Raw genomic sequence first — 27114 nt, 5'->3', positions numbered from 1 at the left:
AAAGAAAGAATCCAATTGCAGGCAGACATTCCTTAGTACAGTGTTTATGCAGCTGTACTTGTGATTAAATTACACCAACTCAGGCCCACATGTAGCCACAGAACTTATTACTTTGAGTACAAAGCACCTTGTAGGAGTATGAGAACTCTCATTGTGATGTTTTTTGGCCTCTTGGCCACTGTATCAAGCAAGCATCAAAAGTCATGCATGTGCTCTGAGGTCTCTGGAGAAGGAGCTGTGGGACAGAACAGAGCCGCTCACACTGTATGAGGAACTTTGACAGTCTACCGGGGGACGGTGGGATTGCTGCTGTCAGCAGTTCCAACAGCGCAAACAGTGTGAAGAAGCTTCCACAGGGATTGAATTACTGAAGACTTCTGCTCCGTGTTTTTTGGTATAATTGAGAGCACAGAGGGAGCTTGATTTCTCTGTCTTATGATTTGAAGGTGAAGACAAGAGCCTGCAGGGCTCTGTCAGAGTTATGGGCATGCTCAACCCAGACTTCAAAAAAATCTAATTCCCATAAAACCTTACAAGGCTGAATTGCTTACCTGAATATAAAAGATTTACTTTCACTGAATCATTTAACACACAACCATATTAATTGCATTTTGAAAAAGAAAAGAAGCATAGAATACAGTACAACTGCAAAACCATACGGGGTTAAAAGAGTGCTTCAGTTTAAAATGTGTGTTTGAAAGAGAAACTGGTATGTACAGATGCTCTGACATACTTAGCCACACACGAACACAAAAGTCATATCTTTCGGAAAGAGCACGACATCGGTGTTCATTATTATCTCTACTGAAAATGAATTAATACCCCTTCCTCTATATTCTGGAGGGGCAGACCTATCCAGGTGTATTGCATTTATACTGCGCCAGTGGGTATAACTATTATTCTGGTTACACAAAAACAAATAAGAGTAAAAAATGCCAGCTGGTCATCTTCTGTCACTTTCAGCATGAATAGTGAATTGAGTGCCCCCCTCCTGGGGGTGCCCAGGGAGGGGCAGCAGTGTGATCTCCTGGCACTCTAACCACCTTTTCCTTCCTTTTTCACACATAGTCTGACCCAAATGCTTCCCTTGTATGGGGAGAAGCCAACCGTGACAACTTAGTCCCAGAGCGAGGGCAAAAATCTCCTGAGATATGCGCCCAAATAGGAAAGGATAGCATTGCTATACCCACATGCAGTTTAAATTAAACTGATAATAACACACAGGACTACTTTGATCTTCCTAGTTTCTTTCCATGCAAAAATGTGGTCAAAATGCATGATAAATATGAAACCTTCTTGAAATGGTAGCTTGCTGTTTGGACTCAGGTGCTGGCCTGGGAGGAAGTGTTTCATGTACAGGCTTTCTTCTTGCAAAATGAAGGTGTTCCATCTTTGACCACCACTTAACCTCATCTATTGGGGTTGGCTCTCCTGCCCTGTCATGACTGCTTGGACATCTTTAGACATGCTTCCATCTGAAAGCAAGTTAACCCACTCTGGGGACAGCCCTGCAAGGCACAGAAGCTGCAGGAGTATTTACACAGTTAACCAGCATACTTTATTTAACTATTCCTACTTCAAGCTATTTGGCAGGGAAGTGGGGGGGATACCACCCTAGAACAAATACCAATTGTTAGCTTCACTTTCACATTGCCAGCAAGCAGATCTTTTCCAACTGGGAGTAATATCCTGTTAGCTATGTTTAATTCCTATTTTACCTGGGGGATTGAGAGTACCAAATGATTTCAGCTGCTCAGGCATTACATTTCGATCTGTCCTCTCCTTCTGCCCCTGTCTTTCTCACATACTCCTTCTGGGACCTTCCTATCATTTGTAGTGAAAGGACAGCTTTTCTGTAAACCCAAACCAGCAGGCCCTGTTCCGAAAAGGAACCTTCTGATATGTCGTGAGGGAAAGACACACACCTACCATCCCACACACTCTGTTCTACCTGTGTTTTTGGCAAAAAGCCCCCATACCTGCAACACAGCAATTCATCCTGCATCAGATCCATTTCTTTTTTTCACTTGGCAGAATGCTTTTGAGCAGGAACGTATGTGTATGTGTAACTTTTGGTTAGAGGCAGTTTACCTTTAGCCGTGAAATGGGCACTGTGTACATGGTGTTACCACAGGCGTTCTGTTCCAATTGCATTGTGTCTTAACAACAAAGCCCCCCGTGAAACTCAATAAAATTACCAATTTCACAGTTGATTTTCTTCCTGCTCTGCTCTGCAGCCCTCACACTCCTGGCCTGTCTCCACACACTGCAGGGGATGGTGTCGGACCAAACCAATAACACGGTGCTAAAAAGGGGCTTGATATAAACCAGGCCAATCTTAATTCTAATTAGTGTGTCCAGCAACTTTTAAATCTTCGAGTCATCTTTGTTATAAAAAATACTGCCATCAGTTTATTATGAATTGGAAGAAGACAGTTATCTGTGTGGTTGAGATTGCACTGTTTGATTCAGGCCATACTTGCATTGCACAGAACATCTGTGAATCCATTTTATTTATCATACTATGCTGAGTTTTCTCCTCTGATATTATTGACTATGCTAACTTTGATAATTTAAAATCAATCAAAGCTGTAGGACCTAAGGTATATAAACCTTGGTTCATTGATTAGAAAGCAAGCATTCTAGATCTAATTCAGCTACTAACTAGCTATGCAATCCTGAATTATAGTCTCTTCTTGCCTGCATCTCTGCAAATGAAAGAGCGAAATACAGATGGAACAATGGAGAAAAATATATGCAAGTGCCATTTTATGTTGATCTTAGATTAATAGTTAAATAATGAACATATTTTAAGGCTTAGGTGAATCCAGTCTTAGCATATTAAACCCTACAGGGCTTGTTAACTACAGACAAAAAAAAAAAAAATCTAACCTAATGCCTCCTGTAAGATACAGCTTAAAAATTATGCTTAAATTGTAAGTGTCTTGTTCTGTGATTAAAATACTCCAGACACAGAGATCACTTCCTTTACTTTATTTCAATTACTGCTATTTATTCTTGCAGGAACCACATCCAACCCCAAATCCATGCCTGAGTTGGATATGAATTTTGTCACTGAAGCATCATTGGCAGTCATTTTCGCTGCATTTTTACATCAAATAACAGACTGTCTGGTCTGATGGCCAAGCCCTGTTGGACTTGCTTTACAATCTCTAATGTCTTATAGAAAACATTTAAAAATGTATTGGCATGAAAGAGAAGTTTGTTGGATGATTGATTAATCAACTGAATGAATGAGTAAACTTAGATGATAATTTTGTGTGTTGCAGAAATAGATGTAGTGATGCACTAGTTATTTAAAAACACTGAAAATTATTATAGAATTCCATATCCATACATTATAATAATAAATTTGAAATCTCATCTTGCTTTTATGTCCTTCAATTATTATTCTTATCTTTATTTTGTATCTTTAGTTTGATTGAACCTTATCTATTTTTGCAGTCTTCATTTGCAAGTATCTTAGAATGATAGTTATTCCCACGTATGAATGTTAAGGCCTTTTTTTTCCATCAATTCTAACTTCATTGAAACGACTATTTGTAACACTGAACATTTGATTTCAGGTTGGAACACAGTCATTGTTCTCTTCGTGATCACATACAGAGGAAGGAAAATAGGTTCAGGCGAGCTAAAAGAGTGACCCAGCAATGGAGTTTCTCTTGGGAAAACATGAGTCACAGAAGAGATTTAAATTTTCTTACATTTTCTATCCTGTACTCCACTCCCCTGAGGACTAGGAAGTTTGAAAATCCCACAGAAGGTAGTTCCCATGTGCCCAAGAACTACTGCTTATCATGTTGTAACCCGCCATCATTGTTAATGAACTGGTTGGGGAATTTCAGAAGTCTACCTGCTTGTCTGTCTTCTGGGCTAGAAATCAGAATATTAGTAGCAAAAGATTGCAGTGCCCTGTTAGTCTGAAAATATGGAACAAATCACATCATTTTAGTGCTTAACCTACTCTCTCTACATTTGTCAGCTCTTTCTTGCATTAACTCAGATGACCAGCAAGCAGTTTTGAAAGTTAATGCATCAGTGTATGATGTACATGCAGTCTTCCATTCATTCAGGAGATTCTGTGATTTTGTAAATTTCAAATCAGCTCATTGTCTTCAAAAGAGTTTTAGTTGAAATTAAATCTAGTCATTTATATCTGTCTTCTCCAAATAATTATTTTAGACTGTGACTAGTGGGAAGAATTGAGGAAACACACCATTTTACTTACAATCAGCCTTCATTCACAATACTGGCCATTTCACCACACATCATGAACCTTAAAAGTAGCTGCCAACAACCATTCCCCTCCATTGTGTCCATAAAAAGTGGCATTTCTTTTTCTGGACACCCACAGCAGCTGTCACACTTGATTTCCATGAGATTTTCTGTATGTACTTCCCAAATAACCTTAATTGCCTTAGAACAGTTTAAAATCCTTCATGTCGAAGGAAATGTGTCCAAACAAAACTGCCCCCAACCACCGTGTGTGTGGTATGTGTGTGTTTTAGAAAAATTATTAGTGAGCCTGCCTTCCATCAGGTGCGTTGAGGGAGAAGGAGACAAAGGGAGCGTGACGTACTAGGAGGCCTCTGGTTTGAGGTGCTCCCGTCACAAGCCTTCATAATGAGTATATTGCATATTGCCATGAGTTATCATGACTGTGACCTGCCTCAGGAGGTCTCATGCCACATCTGTATTAACAACTGCATCTGCTTCAGGGTCACCTTATTAGCTTGCCGCAGCTGAGCCAGGAGCCTCAGGAGGTATCAGACTGGGTCCTCAGGGAGGCCTGGGACTTCTCTCCTTAAATTCAGTTTGGTGCCCAAAATTTAACATCAGGACCTGCTGAATTTTATTTGGAATTATCTACTCTAGCATCTCTTAACAGAAAAAACACACACGTGTACACACACACATCCCCCTAAAAACTGGCAACCTCCCCAAATGCCATTTCTCGTTCCCATTATGGCATACGGCTTGTTTGTTTCACATAAAAAGCAATGGAAATATCAAAGGAAAAGTTCTCACCTTGATTTGTTTTTCTTCTCACCACGGGAATATACAAAGTGCTGTAAAGAACACAAAACCTAGAGAACACATATGTGTGAACTTATCTGTGGAACTTTTACTTCTAAACCTGACAACGAAGATATTAAACAAAAATTCATCTGAATGAGTGGTGATATGTGTGTGTATGTATATGTGTAATGTGTGTGTGTGTGTGTGTGCATAAGTGCAGTGTGTCCGTGTATGAAAGAATCCATGAGTGAGTCTTAGCTCTTGCAACCAATTCCAAAAAAGAGCCCTTTAATCACTTGCTTCAAATTAATCACGTGGTATGGAATTTGGCCACATGTATATCATTTATTCATTCACCCTCTGGACGGTAAGAGGGACAGAGACGCATCAGTTCACCAGGGAACATATCTAGGTCAACATCCTACAGGCAAAATTCCCAGAGCGCACTGGTGGCTGCTCGTAAAATGTTCTATCCTCTGATGGGCAAAAGTTTACCCAATTTCATTTTCATGACTTTTTCATTTAGTGTTGCCTTGACAGTAAAGACGAATAGAGTAGTAACAAACATGCAGCTAAAATAACCCCCTGATGGCTAATCCAGATTGTGCCTAACAAAATTCCACCTTGAACCAGAAGAGTGTTCTGGCAGGTGAGTTGTCTGGTGCCTTTGCATACCCTCATCTTCCCGTCTCTAGAACTTCCAGAGTATTTCCTTAAGAATTTTCTGATATAATTACAAACTAATGACACATTATTTTATTTTGGCATTTTTTAGGCTATTTGCAGCTGTCGTTTGTAGAATACCTTGCACTGAGCTTAGCATGACACATATTGTCTCATTTACTCCACCTGCATAACCGTGTGTACTATTATCCTGGTGTTCCACTGAGAACACCAAGGCCGAAGGATGCTGAGTAGCTTGTCCAAAGCTACATATCCTGAGCCTTTCTTAGTGAGTGTAACTTTGTTGACCCCAATGTGACATTTCTAGATTTGGCACATTGAAGTGGCCCCCTTATTTTGTCCAGCCCTATCAAAGTTCACAGCTTCTTTCCTCTCCCAAGTATTAACTGTGTAACCACCAAACTACTCTGAATTTTGCAGTAACCCACTGAATCAGTACCTAGCTGGAGGACTTTCCCTCATCGTCCATAGATGTGATCATTATTTAGTCATCAATCTTACAACCCAAGAAATCTGTGATTTCTTTTTGTTAGTGTTAGTCATTTCTCCTCTGCAGAAAGCAACACTCCTGTTTTTTACGTGTTCCCCAGTTTAGGTTCTTTTCTCGGCCAGTAATAGCAGAAAACTTAAACATCTGTATGTCTTTCTTTAGATCACAATTTCTTTCTACCCTGCCCCAGGATATTCCTGGATGCTGGGGTTGTCCAAACTTTGGGCAACATAGCAAATAAATGTACTGTGAAGAAAATAAAGAGAAAATTGTCATGGAAGAAACTGTTTACCTCACTTTGTAGAATACACCCTGCCATGCCAAGTGAGCACAACTTAATTGATAATGATCGCTTCTCAGTTACCGTTAACCATTTTCTTGTAACCATATCCTGAAGCTGCAGCACTTTACATTTCACTGTACAGAATGCTCTGAATGGGGGCGACCGGGCAAATCACTCTGATGGGCAGACTTGGATAAAGCAGTCTTCTGTGATTTTATATTCTTATTTACCTCTCACACTTTACATGTTTGCTGGATATTTCCTTCTTTCATTTTTTTGTTTGGTATTTTTACCTTTTTTTTTTTTTTTTTTTTTAAGATGGAGTCTCACTCTGTCGCACAGGCTGGAATGCAGTGGTGTAATCTCGGCTCACTGCAACCTCCACCTTCTGGGTTCAAGAGATTTTCCTGCCTCAGCCTCCAGAGTAGCTCTGATTACAGGCGCACGCCACCACACCGGCTAATTTTTTGTATTTTTAGTAGAGATGGGGTTTCACCATGTTGGCCAGGCTGGTCTTGAAATCCTGGCCTCAAGTGATCCACCTGCCTCAGCCTCCCAAAGTGCTTGGGATTACAGGTGTGAGCCACCACACCTGGCTGGTATTTTTCCCTCTTCTTACCTCATTTCATTTCCTTTTCTTCTTCCTTCCCTGTGTTCTTTAGCATCCTCAACTGTTTTACAGAGCGTCTCTTTTCATGCTTTCATGGTTTCATGGATAATAGTGTTTCCTTTTCCTTTGAAGATTTCTTCCCTAAAAATCAGAGAATAACAACATAGAGAAGTTATTCCTGTATTTCCTTTGAATAATCTGTATTTTTGATGATTATGGCCAATTGGGAAAATGCAGAATAATTAATTAAAATTTAAATTAATTAAAAAATGAATTACTCAGAACCGTAAAACTAGAGGTTGTACATTGTAGCATTTTGGAATATTTTCTTCAAGTTTTTTCTTTCTTCAGCCTTTTAAAAAATTTATGCAAATATACATGCACATGCCTATATACTTTAAATATATATGATCTTACTATATACAATATAATATTTTAAATGGTTTCTGCTTTTCCTCCTCAAAATTAGTACATAATACACATATCCCTTTGTCATTAAATATCTTCAAAGATATCAAGTATTTAACGAAACCACAACTATTCTATGAGATAGGTACTACTATTATCCCCATTTTATAATAGAGAAAACTAAGCACTAAAAGGTTAAGTAGGCCGGGCACGGTTGCTCATGCCTGTAATCCCAGCACTTTGGGAGGCCGAGGCAAGTGAATCACCAAATTACAACAGGAGTTCAAGACCAGCCTGGCCAACATAGTGAAACCCCATCTCTACTAAAAATACAAAAAAATTAACCAGGCGTGGTGGCAGGCACCTGTAATCCCAGCTCCTCTGGAGGCTGAGGCAGGAGAATCACTAGAACCCCAGGAGGCAGAGCTTGCAGTGAGCCAAGACAGCACCATTGCACTCCAGCCTGGATGACAGTGCAAGACTCCGTCTCTAAAAAAAAAAAAAAAGAAAAAAAAAGGTTAAGTAGCTTCCCCAAGGCCACAGAGCTAATAGTTGGCAGGATTTGAACTGAGCAGTTGGAGGTTCAGAGACTGTGTTCTAAACCTCTGAGACGCAGGGACTCCTTCTTTATGTGCCTTAATGATTGCAAGACAGTCCCTCACACACTTGTGCCCATCTTTGCTTAAGCAATCCACTTAGACATTTTGCATGGTTTGCATTGGATACTGAATTGTTACCAATGTGTTGTTCTTTTAATAGTATTATCTCTGATTATCTCCTTAGGATAAATTCTGTAAGAAAATAAAAGAACATTCTTAGTGCTCTTCATTTGAACTTTCCCATTTCTGATCACTGAAGTTATACTGAATCACGTCTCTATCTTTGTGTGTCAATACCCATTCCTCATAAACCTGACCACACTAAATCACAGACTTTTTTAAACAGACATTTTACATTTTAAAACCCTCCATCAGATATGTAGCAACGATCTCTCATTTTAATTTTCAATTTTTTATTGTTAGTGAGATTGATTATTTGCTTTTTTTTATTTTTATTTTTGTGAGATGGAGTCTCACTCTGTCGCCCAGGCTGGAGACAGTGCTGCAATCTCGGCTCACTGCAACCTCTGCCTCCCAGGTTCAAGCGATTCTCCCGCCTCAGCCCCCGGGTGGCTGGGACTACAGGTGCCCGTCACCATGCCCAGCTAATTTTTCTATTTTTAGTAGAGACAGGTTTTTGCCATGTTGGCCAGGCTGGTCTCAAACTCCTGGCCTCAAGTGATCTGCCCACCTTGGCCTCCTAAAGTTCTGGGATTATAGGCATGAGCCACCTTTGCCATTTCTATTTGTTGTTATTTTAGCAAGAGCTCATTCATGCCTCATGTCCGTTAAAAATTAGTTTGCCATCTTCATATTGATTTCTAAGAACTCTTCACATTTTAAGACTGAGATGTTTTGTCTTTCAGAATACTATTTTCCCTTTATTTGCTATTTACCTTTTTAGTGGTGTTTAATATACATATATTTTTCATTCTTAGGTATTTTTAAATGTGACATATACATTTTCCCTCTATATATGAAAAACAATTACATATATATGGGGTGCTAGTAGCCTTTGCAAATTACAACAGTCATCAGATGAAGAAAATACTCTTGCCTGGATTATATATATAGGTAATGTATAAAATTTAAGTCAAGATTTCAGTGGATTAAACCAGGTCCAGTCTTTCTACTTTGCTCATTAGACTTTTTAAAGTGTATTGAAATATAAATGCACATGTGTGAATTTTGCATCTCTGCTTTGAAGAGATGAATGAGCATGAGAAAATGTTTCTTCTGAAATAGAGAACATTGATGTATAGGTCTTTATGTGGTGAAATCCCCAGCACAGAATGCAAGTACCTAGAGGAAAGGCACTGTGGGAGGTTCATAGAAATGGATGCTGATGGGAACCGGACTCTCAGTTTGGCTCTGCCATTCTAATTGAGTGGCATTAAACAAGTCCATTTCCCCTTATTTTTAAAAATTGTCTATATTTAAGGTATAGAACATGATGTTATAAGATAAATACATATGGTAAAATAGTTATAATAATGGGAAAACCTAACAAATATATCATTTCACATAGTTACCCATTTCCACCTGCTGTGGCAAGAGGAGCTATAATCTCCTCATTTAGCAAATATTCTGAGTACAATACACTATCATTAACTATAGTCCTTATGTTGTACATTAGCTCTGTTGACGTGTTCTTCCTACGTATTTGCTTTATGTGCTTTAAACTTAATATCTTTCCCACTGTTTTATTCTCTATATATTTTATTTAACCTTTTATTAATATTACACATGAAAGTGAGAATATTCAATGTTTTTCTTTTTGTGCCTGGCTTATTTCATTTAGCACAATGTCCTCCTGGTTCATCCATGTTGTACAAATGGCAGGATTGCCTCCTTTTTTTTTTTTTTTTTTTCTTTTTTGAGACAGAGTCTCGCTCTTTCACCCAGGCCGGAGTACAGTGGTGCGATCGCCTCCTTTTTTTTAAGGCTGAATAATATTCTATTGTATATATTTATACCACAGTTTCTTTATCCATTTGTTCATATATCCAAACATGTATGGACAACTAATTTTGGACAAGGACACCAAAAACACACAATGAGGAAAGGATAGGCCTTTCCATACATGCTACTGGGAAAACCAGATTTCCATTTGCAAAACAATGAAATTGGGCCCTTGTCTTACACTGTACACAAAAAATGAACTCAAAATGGAAAAAAGACCTAAATGTAAGACCTAAAACCATAAAATTCCTAGAAGAAAACATTGGAGAGAAGCTCTTTGACATTGGCTTTAGTAATATATCACACTAAAAACCTTAGGCTACCAAAACAAATATAAATAAATAGAGCTACATCAAACTAAAAAACTTCTGCACAGCAGAAAAAAATCTGCTGTGGAAAAAATCAACAAAATGAAAAGGGAATTGCTAGATTGGGAAAAAATATTTGCAAACTTTATATCAGAGAATGGGTCAATAGGCAAGATTAATAAAGAACTCATACAACTCAATAGCAAGAAAACATATGACCCAATTAAAAAATGGATAAAGAACTTGAATAGATGACAGGACTTAAAGTAAAATTCCCCAAATATGATATAAAAATGGCCAACAGTTACAGGAAAGAGAGCTCAACATCACTAATCAAGGAAATGCAAATCAAAACCACTATGAGATATCACCTCACACCTGGTAGGATAGCAATTACTAAACGACAAGATATTGCAAATGTTGATGAGGGTATGGAGAAAAGGAAACCCTTGTCTGTTGGTGAGAATGTAGGTTGGTGCAACCATTATAGAAAACAGTATGGATGCTCCTAAAGAAATAAAAAATAGAAGTAATATGGGACCCAGCAATCCCTCTTCTGGACATATACCCAAAGAAAATGAAATCACCACCTCGTAAAGATATCTGCACTCCCATGTTCATTGTGCATTATTCACAATAGCCAAACTATGGAAAGAACTTAAGTGTTCATCAATGCGTGAGTCCTCTTATTTTTAAAGAGAAGATGTGTACTAGACAATTTCTAAGGTCTTGTTCAGCTCACCCTTCTCTGAGTTTATCAAAAAGTGTATTCTATCACCTTTTAGCTTCTAGCTCATCTGATCTGAGTTATTTACAGGTAGATTATTTGAGTTATTTATAGGTGATTTTATTAAATTTCAGGGTATTGAAGGCTAATAAAATTTCCTCCCTCATAGCACTTGGGATGAGGTTGGTACCTCAACTTATATTAAGAATTTGTTGATTGAGTGATTAAACTTCTGAAGTTCACTTTTGCCTATTTTGCCTCTTTTCCTTCACCCCTACCTGATGGTTCCTTAGAACCGTCCCATCAGAGCCAGGTGAATGACTCAGGTATTCACCTATTTTGAGATGTCTCTGGGGAAAATCTTTTTGTCCACATTTCATGTCAGTTGACCAACTTGTATAAACCTTGGTAATTAATTAATGGAGAAACAGCAGTAGCAATTTTAGAACTGGTGTAGAGATTAGCAGCTTCGGGTCACAGCATGTTTCTAATTTAATAATTGCTTTAATAGTTGTAGAAATGAAGCCTGTTAAGAAAAAGTTCATGTTGAATTTGGGATTTTTTTCCCCAAATAGCTTGAACCAGAATGAAATCAACAATTCTTTCCATCCAGGATACCCTCATTTTACTAATGGAATTGACTATTAGGGCAGAGTAGGTTCAGATTTGGAAGACGGTAAACCATCTGAATGGACACAGAACACAGAACTTGACACTTCCTCATTGCTTCTTTAATCTTGTCATTGTTTCTGTGACTTCTTCTTTTGCCCTATTCCTGATTTCTTGGAACCATTGACATTAGAACTGGAAATGCTCAGGATTGTATGAGGGAGATAGAGTATCTGTGCTTGTTTTGTTGTGTTCTTGATATCACGACTGGTGAACCTTTGTCGCTTCCTTTAGAACTGTGCAAAGGCATGTTGGAGAGGAGAAGGAGGAGAAGAGGAATGGGTTATAGGACAAAAGAAAAAAAAAGCAATCATGCTAAAGCCTTTGAAGTGTTAGACGATCCATCTGCCTGTTTGAGTCTGAGGCTGAATCCCTTTTTAGAATGCATCAAATGTTTGAGTGTGAAGTTCGGTCCTGACAGCATCTGTGATTCTCTGTGGAGACATCCGCGGCGCAGTTTCCCAGACGCTGTCTGTATTCACACGAGAAGAGTTTGATCCAAAGACCTAGCCAGACTGGGACCATGTGGAGTTGAAGTAGACAGGCCGTTTCAGCAAGGCCCTGTGAAGTCTCAGTAGCCAGGCCCCATAAAATCAGAGTGGGACGAGCTTGAGGCTTTTAATTCCAACCTGAAGCCATGTTGTCAAGCTTCTCATTATCCCAGTACCAGAAAGTAATAGGAGAGGGGGTAGGGTAGAACAGGCTTCCCCATAACTTCATAAATCCTGCTTGTGATGAAATGTGTATAGGCAGTGTAGGAAATAAATTTTTAATTTGAAAGCACAGAATTTTTATTAGAGAGTTGTAATAACATGATTTCCATTTACATGACCAAGTGAATTACTTAAAATATTAGTATAAATTATATGCAACTTGAAAGTTTAGCTGACCAACATTCTCCACACTGACAGGATTATGATACACTTAGTAATAGTACTTCATGTGCCAAAATACATAGTAAACACAGCCATCAGCACCATTAGAAAATATACATTTAAAACCTTAAACCTAGCTGTTTCACTATTTGTCAGTAACTATTTTATAAAGATCACAGGGTTTATGTTTTAAGACAAATATCTATACATTTTATGGTGTTTGGGGGGTATTTGGGGTTAGATTTCAGGAAGAGTAACTTCCATTGCATCATGGCCATCCCCAAGACTCTTGTAGAAAAGCAGTAGTTCTGTAACTTTTGCATTTTAAGTTTATCTCTAGTAATTCCACTGTTTTCATTAATGCCAGCGAAGTATCCAAAATAGAAGACAATACTGAAGAGCAGAAAAAAGAGATTAAATTCATTCCTCATGAAATTAAACCTGTAGCCGATCTCAGACCTATCTGCAAAACTTCAAGATGTATGTAGTCAGAGAGTTTTCTGTGAACGGGCGTTCTTCCGCTTACCATAACATAATATCATAATTTTCCAGGGTCTCCTTTCCTTTGTACCAGATGCAAAACTTTTAAAAAAATGTTAAATTTTATGTGGCAGTAAAAACCCCTTGGTAATTGGTTAGACACTTAGGGAGGGGCATTAAGTTTTGGAGATCACTAGAGGATAGCTTTCTTTTCTTTTCTTTTTTTTCTTTTTTCTTTTTTTTTGAGACGGAGTCTCGCTCTGTCACCCAGGCTGGAGTGCAGTGGCACAATCTCAGCTTGCTGCAACCTCTGCCTCCTAGATTCAAGTGATTCTCCTACGGCACCCTCCTGAGTAGCTGGGAACACAGGCGTGCGCTGCCACGCCAGGTTAATTTTTGTTTTTTTAGTAGAGACAGGGTTTTGCCATTTTGGCCAGGCTGGTCTCAAACTCCTGACCTCAAGTGATCCACCTGCCTGAGCCTCCCAAAGTGTTGAGATTACAGGCGTGAGCCACCATCCCCAGCCTAGAGGATAGTTTTCTAAATTGCCTTTGTAGTGCACTAAATAAATGTCTAAACAAAGGTATTCTGATCTTCCGGGTGGCTAGGGCTTCAAAAATGTGTAGAAAGATTCCATAGTGAGGGTTCATAAAAACAGTCTTTTGGGATCATTCCTCATTAATACTCTGGGAGATCTGTGTAGGCAGTGGAATGCTATGTTAGTGCTTATGCTCTCTCATGTAAAAAAATAACCATTTCAAGCCAGCATCAAGAGATCTGCCAACCCCTGTTCCATAAGAAAGGACTGGACTTTGCTTAGATCTTTTGTTCACAGAAGTCATTCATTATTTGTGCAACATGACTCCTCAAGTGAAATCCTCTTTAACTCTGATTGACAGTCTTAGCTTATTTTGGGGGGGGGGCTTTTCTAGTATTTAAACCTGGATCCTGGGCTATGAAAGAGAGCTCTGAGTTTCTCACTAGTCTGCTTGTCTGAACAACAAGCTCAGATTCAACTTCTGCATGATGCCTGCCTTGACTCCTTCCTACCCTACTGCTAAGTGAAAAGCCCCAAGGGAGTGGGCTGCAGAGGGAAAGAGTTGAAAGAAATGATAAAAGTCTAGTCCAGACTACTAGCTGAACACCTAAAGATTCACCACCTCCCAAAAGAGCCTGGTCCAGTCTTCAAAGTTCTACTTAAAGAGTGAGCCATTCAGTCAGTCAATCATTTATTCACTGAACATCTCATTGGGGGTACAAAGATAAACAGAATGTTATTTTTCTTCTAGGTAATAACAGTAACAACATAAATCATTAAAATCTGCTAAGTCACAAGGTGTTAGAAGATGACCAGAAGTGATTAAATGAACATGCCTAAGAGGGTCAAAGAAGGTTTATCAAAGAAACTTCTGAGCAGAATCTTCACTGATGAGTACAGAGTCCCAGGAGGGCCAAGGAAGGATATGAGTCAGAGGAAGAGTGTGTCTAAAGAATGGAGTTCTAAAAGATTCAGGGAGACACTCACTCAGAGACCCTGTTTCCAAGCCAAGGAAGTTGGGTTTTACTTTTAGGGCAATGAAGAGGCTTTGAACAGATTTTAGTCAGGGGAGCAACATAAGACCTGGATCAGGGCTAGGTGCGGTGGCTCACACCTGGAATCCCAGCACTTTGGGAGGGCAAGGCAGGAGGATCACTTCCCAGCTACTTGGGGGGCTGAGGCAGGAGGATCACTTGAGCCAAGGAGGTCGAGGCTGCAGTGAGCCGTGATCACACCACTGTACTTCAGCCTGGGTGACAGAGCGAGACTCTGTCTCAAAAAAAAAAAAAAAAAGAAAAAAAAGACCTGGAGCCAGCTGGAGAGTAGGATTGAAGGGGTGAGAGACCACATGGGGGGAAACAAAACTAGCCCCAGAGATTTAGAGGTGGATCAGAACTAAAACCATGGGAATGGAAATGAAGAAATGGAATTTAGAAATATTTAGGAGTTATGACCCAATAGATGTGAAAGATAAAGGAGAGGAAGGGATCCCAGGATACTCTGAGTCTGTTTCTGAAATTTCCATTCACTAGTCCACATGGAAAAGAGTCCTTATTCTACCATAAAGTCCTTCATGTATTTTATTGTGGCTGACATCTTCTTTTCTTGGTTTTTCTCAAAGATCAACATCCTCTGGTCTCTTCAAACACTGCTTATATGTCATGGTTTCAAAACCATCATCACTTCTCCAACTTTGCTCCTTTAGCCTGTACTTATTTATTTATTTATTTATGATTTTTTATTTCCATAGGTTTTGGGGAAACAGGTGGTATTTGGTTACATGAGTAAGTTCTTTAGGGGTGATATGTGAGATTTGGGTGCACCCATCACCCAAGCAGTATACACTGCACCCATTTTGTAGTCTTGTATCCCTCACCCACTTCCCAGCCTTACCCCCTGAGTCCCCAAAGTCCATTGTATCATTCTTATGCCTTTGCATCCTTATAGGTTAGTTCCCACTTATGAGTGAGAACATACAATGTTTGGTTTTCCATTCCTGAGTTACTTCACTGAGAATAATGGTCTCCAGTTCCATCCAGGTTGCTGTGAATGCCATTAACTTGTTTCTTTTTATTAACCTGTACTCATTTAGTTATTATCTGATATAAGCCAGGGACTTTCATTAATTGTGGGTACAAAGATATACTGAGCATATCTCAGAGAGCTCATGATCCATAGGCAAAAAGACCAAAAACAAGAATAATTATTGCTCTCTGTTATAAAAGTTTTGATGAAGGTGTCTGTAGAGGGGTGGTTCTCAGAATTTTTTCTGCTCAGAGCATATCTGATATCTGTGACTTACATCATCAGCTATCATTGCTCACCCAGGTGGCAGAGTCTCACGAGCACCATTGTCTCATCGTCCATTATGGACTATAATAAGATATGAGCACCCATTATGAACTACTACAAGATATGAACACCCAAAAGTGAGGCATAGCTTCCCTTTAGCTGCGGCCCCCAGCTTCTTAAGAATCAGTGAGGTAAAGGTTGCAACAGAAATGTCATACAAAATTTATAGCATTCTCAATGAGAGTGCTGCCTGTAGGAATGCAGTTAACCATCTATAGATAGAACATTGGGGTGCAACAAGAGATGAGACCAGCTCTTCCATGTAACTCGGCCTTGAGTCTGGTTTAAACATGAGCCAATATAAAGGCCTCTATTAGCCATAAAAGATGGGCTTCCTTTAATAAAATCATTGCCTGCACAGATATCTGTGATAATTATGGTATCATAGATAATTATAAGAACATGAACCTTATATATTGGCCCCACATCTTCTGGTTATCAAAGCAAATTTACATGTGTTTTACCATTTAATACTCACTATAGGAAAGTTTTATGAGGAAAGAATCATTCTCTACCCATAACACACAGAGACTGAAAGAAGACCTACATCTATGGCTGATTCAATCGTAGCACCTTAGAAGTTACACAGTAGCACCTGTCTTCCTCTTCAGACCGCATGGAGGGTCTGCCTCCTGTCTTTAAGGTTCAGCAGCTACATGGACAAAGACCTGTGCCTTAATGCTTCATCCTGTGTGCCAGAAGCAAGACAGTAGACTATATTTGGCCACGTGGACACCCTTCACCTATCTTCACCTATGAATAGTTTTAGGGATGTGGTGAAAAAAGAAAAGTCCTTTCAAATTAGGAAGACGTCATGGGTACAGTTCCTCTTCTGTACATTTGTTTTATGCTCTGAGTTCATTTATGTGAGCACACTGAGAAGGGACATAGCAGAAGCTGGTACTTGTATAAATAATAGATTGGTTGCTATATTTATAGCACCAAGCTATTATATTGACTGAGGAATAGTAGTCTTAAATAATTGTATCTTTTAGGCATTTCTGATGTTAAGCATTAAAATATCATGTCTTCCCAATCTCTCCTTGAGCCCTAATTTATGACAGTGAAAAGACTTTTTTTAAAATTTGAATGCTCTGAAAACCAATCCTTCACTGACTATGACCGAAATTTGTCACTCACAAAACACAGTTATCTTACAGTTTCACAGCAGGTAGACCTCCCTTTGCTAGTACAGGTTCACGGTATCTGGAAATAAACTGAATATTTTGCTGAAGGGCTTTTTAATTCCTCATAAGGATTTATCCATTGACCTAGTCTGTTTCCAGAATATTTATACTTAAAAGAAAGCAGGAAGGGAGGAATGGAGGGAAAGAAGGAGAGAAGGAAAAGAACAGAACAGAAACTTTAAGTTTTTTTAAAGCTCAATGTAATGCATAGAACTCAGTGAACATAAAATAGATGACAGATGTGAATACATAGTGACCAAAAACTTTGAACTTTATCCCATTTCCAGACCACAAGAATATCCATCCCCTGGTGAGCCTTGTATCTATACTCAATCAGGATAACTAAGAACGGCATAAATAAGTCCTGTGCAAATAATTATGTCGGGTCCATTTATGCCTCACATTCATACATGCCCTACTAATTGAATCAAGTGTTTAATCCCAGGATTCATTATCTATTTCCCTATCTAAGTCTTTTTTCCCATTTATATTTAGCACCCAGCTGTCCCCTTCTCCAAATGGTCAACTGCTGTCTCATAAAAGTCTTGAGATTGGCCTCCGGAACCCCTAGCTTTGTGCAGCAATTTTCTCGGTAGGGGGCAGCTGGATCTTGGTGTGTCCCTGCTGCTGGCTTGGAATTGTTAAAGAAAGCAAGCTGCATGGAGATGGGGATAGAACTCGGCCCTTCCTAGCAGATATTCCAGGTAGAGCCGGGCATGGTGTTCGGTCAGGACAGGGTACGGCTGCCTTTTGTAGTAGTCAGAATAAAGCAATAAAAAGATCAGTTAAAATGCTTGCTGGAAGTTATTGATAGAAAAATTCTTTCTGCACGAAAGATTATAAACAGAGTGTTATCTGAAGATGGATTTGTTTTAATTTGGCATTGATGTATTTGATACCTGGTAGGATCAAAGAAAACAGAATCAAAGGGAGAAATACAAGCAGCCCTGTTTCTCTGAATATAGGCCTCTTTTATAGATATAAAATCTCGGGACTGGAGTGCTCAAATTTATTTGTACTGATGTTTGTTTAAAGATCAATATTAAATAAATTGGTCTGGAAGCTATAGTCATAAAGCAGCTGTCGAACTAATGTAATCCCACAATGCCATTTTGTCTACTGCATGAAACCTGGTTAACTGTGTACTTCTAATAACGTGGAAATCTGTTGAAAAAGAAAATAGCTGAACTGGATTTTCTGAACTTGGACTAACCTGCAGTGAAATGTGAAGGGAATTTGGAAAATTTATAGTTGGTCCCTTGCAAGACGGTGATTGATTCATTTTTATGGCCAAGTATTAAAGGTTCATATAACCTAAAACTTCCTTATAAAATATGTAAAAATGCCTCCTTAGACTCCATTATTACACTTCAGTATTAAAGGTAAATCTCAAGACCCTTGTTATGACTGGTTTTGTTGAATGTTGACATTATTATTATATTTCATCTTATTGTTGGCATTTGTTGATTGATTTGTTTTTGATCATTGTCTTTGCAGTTGGCTTGTTAACTGTGAGCTGGGATGCACTGTTGTGTTTATAAACCTCAAATTTTAAAATATTTGCCCTGCTCTGTATCCTCCAAACTTTCAGAAGAAGAAAACCAAAGCAGAAAACCCTGTGGTTGTATATCCTATATCTGATGGCTGTGTAGTCATACTCTTACTATCTTTGTCACACATTTTTGAGCATCCAGTTTTGTTTTATTTACAAACACATAAGATGTGACTCCTGCTATCAAGGAGCATAGGATATTTATACCTATATCTAGGTATAAAGAGTTTATCACAATGTAATAAAACATGGGTAAAAAATCATATGAGAAGGATAAATTGTGAAGACAGTGGAGAGCAATGCATTTTATACCACCGAGTCATCAAGGAGGAAGAGGACTTGAACCAGGCCTTGCTCTACACCACTGTTTCTTGGTTAGGGAAAGGAGAACTAAAGAATGATATGGCATAACTTTCATAGACCCTAAAGAAATAGTTACGATTAACCAGGCCAAGTGGCAAGGGTTATAAAAGTGAAAAACAGTTTTTCTAATGAAGGTGGGGGGCTTTTTTGGAAAAGCAGATAATGGAGTAGCCTTTTTTCAGAGAAACCAATGTCATGGCATAAAAGATACTCATTTTTATGTATTTTTCTCTATCCTTTCTAGTTTTCTATAGGGCTCCCTGCTTGTTTTCTTTGTCACTAAATGCTTTTTATATATCCTAGCCCCAAAGGACACCTGGAAGGGTAGTTTTATAAATTGCTTATATGACAACTATGAGAATTAAGCAACTCTTTTGATTTCCTGTTATTGCTTATTCCTATAAATTGCTTATATGACAATTATGAGAATTAAGCAACTCTTTTGATTTCCTGGAATTTCCTGGAATTGCTTATTGTTCATTATCCACTTAGGAGGGTTAGTAAGCTCAGTGGTTAGAAAAACAGGCCCGAGAGTTAGATTAACAAGTAGCCAAAACTCTGCACTTGCTAGCTGTGTGACATGGGGCAAGTGACACAACCTTGCAAAGACTCAGTCTCCTAATCCATAAAATAGGAATAATAATAGCTAACTAATAAGGTTGTTTGAAGGGCGAAGTAAAATAATCTATTAAAAACATTAAGCACCATGCCTGATACACAATCAAGACTTTATAAATGGTAACTGTTGTCATCATCTCTCTTTCTAAAGGTTTCCAATGTTGTCATAGCCTGGAAGGCCTGAAACAGTTTCATTTCCACTCTCTAAGTACTAGGAACTGTAGCGTTTTCCAGAAGAAGATTAAACACTAGAAGGGAATAAATTAGATGATATTATTAATTTGTAAAAGTGAAATCAAACCTATGGAAAAGCTGGAATTTAGAATGCTGTTTTTGTTTCTGAAGGCTCTGAGAGTGTGTTTTGAATAGGTATAAGTGTAAGAAAGTATTTAGTCTTGTTAACTCTTAAACCAAGCACTTCTTAAGTCTTTTGTCATTGCTCAAAAAGAGGTTGTTGGGCATCACGATATTGGATGTCAGGATTTGTCACTCGGGTCATTCGTGCTCAGTGACAGACCCAAGTTTAAGTCAAATGGAATTTGTCTTTTGAGTACTCCTACCACTCAAATATGGATGAAGTGACATCTGATATGATGAAGTGGAAGAGGTTTGTTTTTTATTTTCATTTTGTTGGTGGTTGTGGTGGTTGTTGTTGTGCCATAGGTTTTGCCACTGTTGAGAGTTAACAAAAACTATAGACGGATAACACCAAAGAGGCCTAGGAGGTTAAGTTATTTGTTTTAAAAAGTTTTAACCTTCAAGAATTCAGTACTCTTATCCTTTCAATAATATTGATGTAAATATTTAGGAAAATTCATGGATGTCAATAAAGAGGGGGAGAAATGGCAAAGGGAGACTGATATTTCTCTTGATGGCTAGCTGGCTTTGTATAGTTAAGAGAACACATAGTGGACAATGGCCAACAAAGGCCTGCATGATATTGAAACCTCAGTCTGGTTACAAAAGTCAAGGTTAGCTTCAAGCACAGTGTGGAAACTATGTCCACAACCAGGGCTACGGAGATAGGTTTTTTCAGCATGAAAGGGTGCGATCTTGGAGGAGTTCCACAGACAGTCATCTGCAGCCAGCAGAGCTCTTGCATGCTGGTGAACTTACTTACATACGTGGGTCACACAAAGGGGAGAATGCAGTTCTTTGTTCCACGTCTGTGGAATAACTGAGTTTTGTATGATATAAATGGGGGCTTAGCACTGCAGTGGATATTTTCTTGGACAGCATGTAGGGACAATAGATCTTTAGCCTTTATCTTGAGATTCTAAAATCACTCCTTCCTCCTGCGTTTTCCAGTTGAGCAAAGGCTAACTTTAAAAATGTGAAGATGTTTTCATTTGAACAGTTTCAATAAATATCTGCTTTCCTCAACTTCAAGTGTTTCAGCCTTGGTTTCTTTGATTTTTTTTTTTTTCTTTAAAGCCTTAATCATGGATAACTACATGGCAATGAGTTGCATTTCTTACCTGGGTTTGTTCTATCACTCTGGAATGTTTTAAATGTCCAAAAGTGATTTCAGTTAGCATCTTGATTTAGCATCTTTAAAAATCCATGTATATGTATCCAGTTTATATATTTCTACTTTTCTTGATAAAGATATGAAACTTAAAGTAAAATTGTAGCTGATTGTGCTGAATTATTACTCTAAGATAGATTCATCAAATCTCCCAGCTGTATAAGACAGGGCTTACTAATGAAGTTCCCTATCAAAAAGAAAAGCCTAATTTTGATTTGGCTTAGGTAATGAACTTCTTTTTCCTGGTGTGATTATCTGCATGGGGTGGCTAAAAGAGTAGCAAGAGAGAGTGCGCTCACAGAAGCATTATGCAAAATGTCTTTTGTCTCTTTTTGCTGGGATATATTAAATTTTCAATGTAGTCTATGTAATATAAAATTATGATAATGACTTTTGGCCCACTGTGAAGGCAGCTTGCTGGTCCTGAGCGTGTGTGTCTGGCTTGAGCACTAGGATACACTGTGGGAGTTGCCTTTTCTATTAACAAACCTCTAGATACCTAATGATGAATTTTCTTTCACCAAATGTTCTCCTTTTGTCTAAAATACAAGCATTTTCTAAATTGCTTTTGAGAAAAACAAGAGAGACAGAGAGGTCTATGGCACTAACAAGGGATACTGAAACAAAGCAAAGGATTCAGTTAGCATCATTCTTGTAATTATAAACCAACCAAAAGGTTGTTTCATGTACCAGTGAAAATATTTACTAGCTTATTGGTATAACTGATTGTATCACTTAGTAAGAGGACAAATTGAACAGTTGCCTCATAAAATATTTCTGCTTCTTCTAGTCTTGTGAAATTTGATGGTTGAATTTATTACGGATAGTTATGGCAACTTTCTGTCTCTACAGGCCCTTCTAATTGGGGAAAACACGTTGTTTGTTTTTCTTTCTTTTTTAAATTCTTAAATAATAGAAATGTATAAAGTAATAGAAATTTGTATTTTTGTTACTTAGCATCTTTGCTACAAGGTATCTGAAGAAAGCTTCATGAAGATAGTTACAAATACTACATATGTCATATCACTTTTAATTTTAAAATGATGGTGCTTAGGTATCATAATAAAGGTTACTTTTCAGTCATCACCACTGAAGGCTAGCAATTTATTCTAAAAAACAGCATCCTTGCCCAGAACAAGACCTTTTGATGGTCCTCAGAGCCAGTTTACAAGATACACAGGAAAATCTGTCTCATTTACTTACAGCCACATTTCATATTTCCTTAATTTTTCATCTCTTTATTCCTGAAAGCAAACATCTACATGAAAAACAGGACTCTAACTATTGGTAGTTATATCCCCATCTCTTACCAACTTGACATGATAATAAATTTCTGTTTAGGCATTCACAGTTATTACGGAAACTCCTGTGATGTCACAAAGCATAGATAAGGTATTTGCTATAAAACTAGCTTTAGAGAAAATCCACTCTTTGATACTATGTTCAAAATGCTAAAAAAAAAAGTATAAATGTAGAAAATATGATAAAAAGTACATGCTGACACTAGATGTGTTATTTCAAAGTTTTGTGGAGCATCTGATGCTTATTAAGTCCTCTAATTATGTTAGTCTGTGTCAAGGGAAGGTCAGTGCCAAGTATATCTGCATATCTGTTGATAACAACGTGAACATCTCTAGCAGGTGTGATTTTGTTTATAGTCAGATTAATATCTTTGGAACTGAATTACCATAACCTGTTAGAATAGTTCATTAAAATTGCTTTTAAAACCCAAACTAAAGGACACATGTGAAATAGGAATCTCTGAAGTAACAGTCTCCTGAATTTTATTTCTAAAACTAATAGAAATTATCACAAAGTAATGTTAATGAATACTTTTGCTACCTTTCTTAGATGCAAAAAATAACTTATAAAAGGGAATGTACAGGATCTATGAAAATCTTTAAAAAAAGTCAAATTTCAACATATTGGTTAAAATGTGTGGCATTTTGTAGTGAGCTGGCTCTAGTTTTTCTCCCTTCTGGGCTTGGGTTCTCAAGTTTCCATTGCTTAGATATTCTAAGACTTGGTAGCCACATCGTTTCCATGAAAGTACTATTCTCCTTGTCTTCAGAAAAGAAATCCCAAGAACTCACAAGGTAGGCAGGGAGGAAACAGATTAAGAATTAGGTCGTGTGTTAATTAGCTGTTATTCCATTGAAGGCCACTGAGAATGAGGCCAGTTCCGATGATGTTATTTCAATCAGTTTTGTTTGGCAATAAGAAGCCATTTTTGAATCTAGACAATGCTTATGGAAATTGCTTAATCTTCTTTTTTAAAATTAATTTTAAAAGTCAGTAGTGATGCATCTGAATAACCCAGGTGCTATGCCTGGTGAGCTGCCTGTGCTTGGTAGTAGCCAGAGATGGATGAGAGAACTTGAAAGATCTAGGAAATTAGGTTGGTAAAGTCCAAACGGTGTCAGTCTGGTTTATTTGATGAGGTGCTGTGCTTCTGTGACTACTCTACTGCTGAGCCAAAAAATAGGATCCGTTTGGTCCAAGCTCATTCTTCCATATGTTCCCTTTTTGGTGTGATGGGGGAGGAGGGTGGAAACAGCCCTTTAGGAAAAACATTTAGTGTCTTAAGCTACACAAGATGATGTTTGCATAGCAGAAAGACAGTTCTTGGCAGCAAATTTTTATGTTTTTGCCCTTAATTCTGTGTCTGTGTTTTATCAGCTAAACCAGACAGGCGCAAATGAGCAAAAACTTTCTAGCGCATGGAATGTTGGAAAGTTACACTGGTCACCGACAGTCATATGGTGATGTTTTGGAGAGGGTCATGGCTCTATAATTGGAAAACTGGGGCTTATTTTATTTATACTCATTAGAGTATCGCTGAAAAAGCTGAGCATGGAGTAATCATTTACAAGATAACCAGGAGGGCAAGAAAGGCTTTAAATTAAACACACCCTAACCTGTGGACAATAAGCACTCTCCTGAAAACTAACCAGAAAATCCCAAGTCAGATGACCAGCCACCTTTGAGCCTCTGTAGACTACAAAGAGTGTAAATCCTGAAGTAAAAGTACACACAGGGTTCCATCTCTGGCAAAGAGCAGTAAGTTATTTGCTTCATAGAGACTTATTCAACTGAAGACTTTTCTTTAGATGTAGAACCACTAAGGGAACTCATGGATGGTATGGTACTAAAAGGTATTGCATATTCTAGCACAATTTGGCAGGACCACCACACCTTTTGTGCACATCACACATAAACAGCCAGCTTTTTTTCTTAACTTTTTTCATGAAGCAAACACGTAATTTTTTTTTTTTTTTGAAACGGAGTCTCTCTCTTTCACACAGGCCGGACTGCGGTGGCACGATCTTGACTCACTGCAGGCTCTGCCTCCTGGGTTCATGCCATTCTTCTGCCTCAGCCTCCTGAGTAGCTGGGATTACAGGCACCTGCCACCGCGCCCGGCTAATTTTTTGTATTTTTAGTAGAGACGGGGTTTCACCGTGTTAGCCAAGATGGTCTCGATCTCCTGACCTCCTGATCCAACCACCTTGGCCTCCCAAAGTGCTGGGATTACAGGCGTGAGCCACCGCTCCCAGCCACAAACACGTAATTTTTAATTTACTACTCAGAGGGTGCTGAGAACAAAATTCCTCTATTTCAATCATAACGTTTGTCCAAATAAGCTGAGGGTGCCATTTCATTAAAGCGTTGTTCTGGTTACCAACAGCTGGAACCCATTGAGTTGCTGGAGGCACATGTCATTGTCAAGCTTTCAGTTTTCTTTTCTTTTGATCTGCTTCTTGAGAGGAATCAGGTGAGGCAAGATTCTGTGTAATGGGTCTGTTTGAAAATTTCTTGAAGAAGCAAGAGTGCCTTTGCATTTGATTTTGTTCATCTTGTTGGGTAAATATCTGCGTTTCTGCTTTTTGTCGCTTAAGCTTGTCTCTGAAGTAATTGAGTCCATTGAAACCAGAATGTTAAGCAGGCCTTTGATTTTACTTCAGCCAAACCCATGTGTGTGCATCAGTGATTATTCTGTAATCTTGGCATCATCACAGTTGTATGTGCACTTTGTTTCCTGTACTAAAAAATCTTCAGGAATATAACAGGACCAATACAAATGCCCTCCCTCTCCCATTTTCCCTTGTTGGGAGCTATGTCTTAAAGGAATCATTTGTCATTCTTATCAAAATGGCACTGGCCTTCTCCCTTCTGTCTCCCCATGTGTTGAAAAATGTAGCCATTATTATCCCACCCAGTTTTATGCATCTTCCAGATGATTTAACTGAACTGATGCTATGGAGGATATGCTGACTGGCACTTTTCCCATGCTTAATGTGTTAACAAAAGCCAATGGTGTCAGTTTTAACAGTTTTAGCTAAATTCCCACGACACTCTTAACAAACGCTGAAACCTCTGCCATGTCTTACCCTGACAGATTTCCTGCCGTCATTGCACACTTAAAATAAATGTCATCCCCAATCAAAAAGTTCACATTTTCTCTGACAATATAATTTGTTACTTTGTTCCTGCTTTATCTCTTTCTTTGGCACAGAAACCTCAGCCGAGAGATGTTACTTTTCTTCATGTTGGCTGCTTTCCTTTTTGTTCTTCCAAGTATCTGAGTGGAATAAGAAAGGGAAGCTAAGAAGGGACTGCCTTTTCATTTCATTCAGGAGCAGATAGAAATTTCTGATTTGTGATTTGATGAAGCAAATTCATGTAAATGAGTTGATACCATGGTCTCCTTTCACCCGATGTCTTTGTCCATTCGGGCTGCTATATACCGTAAACTAGGGGCTTATAAGCAACAGAAAATTATTTCTCACAGTGCTGGAGGCTGGAAAGTTGGAGATCAAGGCACCTGCAGATTGTGTGTCTGGTGAGGGCCAGCTTCCTGCTTCATAGACAGTGGCTTGTTTCCGTGTACCTTGCTTGGTGAAGGGGCAAGGAAGTTATCCGGGATTTCTTTTATAAGGGCATTAATCCCATTTGTGAGGGCTCCAACCTCATAACCTGAAGGCCTAATACCTCCTAATGCCACCACCTTCAGGGGTAGGATTTAAACATATGAGTTGGGAGGGAGACATACACATTCAGTCCACTGCACTCAAAGACCTAGTTGCTATATTACTTAACACAGAACACTTATAGATTGAAGGAATCAAACTAAATTCCAAAGAAAGAACTTGGACTTTGGAGTGGACCTGGGCTAGAATATTGGCTCTCTGTGTGTAATAATGGGCAGGTCATGTAACATTTCTGGCCTTGATTGTCTTACCTGAAAGGGGCTGTAACACCTCTACTAGAGGCACTCAGCAGATGGCAGCTCCCTTCTGTGTCATGCCTTTCCCAAGGGCTGTGGACTGTTAAGACCAGGATATTTCCCTGGGACAGCTCTTCTGCACTGACTTTTTCTGCATGGTCTTTTGCTACAGATTCCTTTGCTCTTAAAGGCTTATTGTCTTCTTTTTTTTTTTTTTTTTTTGAGACGGAGTTTTGCTCTGTCACCCAGGCTAGAGTGCAGTGGTGCGATCTCAGCTCCTGGATTCAACCTCCGGCTCCTGGGTTCAAGCGATTCTCCTGCCTTAGCCTCCCGAGTAGCTGGGATTACAGGTGCCTGCCACCACACCCAGCTAATTTTTTTTATTTTTGGTAGAGACGGGGTTTCACCATGTTGGCCAGGCTGGTCTTGAAATCCTGACCTCGTCATCCACCCACCTTGGCCTCCGAAAGTGCTGGGATTACAGGCGTGAGCCACCATGCCCAGCCGTCTTTTTGCATTACTGACTTGGTGGAGGCACATGGAATGCTTACTCAACAACCCAGCAGGCATATAGATTCTTCTTGATACAGAAAAGAGTTTGTCTTTCTTCTGCG

General features: G+C 38.8%; 1 protein-coding gene and 1 long non-coding RNA gene across 12 annotated transcripts in view; one reads left to right on the top strand and one right to left on the bottom strand.

The window, feature by feature from the left end:
- Positions 1-22579, bottom strand: part of LOC129051520 (uncharacterized) — a 43742-nt gene extending 21163 nt beyond the window's left edge. Inside the window, exons 1-2 of the long non-coding RNA XR_008515874.2 lie at positions 22477-22579; positions 7117-7248 (exon numbers count right to left, since the gene is read on the bottom strand). This is a non-coding gene — a long non-coding RNA (uncharacterized LOC129051520). The remainder of the gene's footprint in view (positions 1-7116; positions 7249-22476) is intronic.
- The window catches only part of ZNF521 (zinc finger protein 521), a 344704-nt gene that overhangs the window by 186222 nt on the left and 131368 nt on the right, over positions 1-27114 (top strand). The window lies entirely within an intron of this gene.

This window comes from Pongo abelii, chromosome 17 (assembly GCF_028885655.2).
Source record: "Pongo abelii isolate AG06213 chromosome 17, NHGRI_mPonAbe1-v2.0_pri, whole genome shotgun sequence".
Lineage (NCBI taxonomy): Eukaryota > Metazoa > Chordata > Mammalia > Primates > Hominidae > Pongo > Pongo abelii.
Note: the sequence above shows the minus strand (reverse complement) of the source record. Positions and strands in the feature narration are given on the sequence as shown.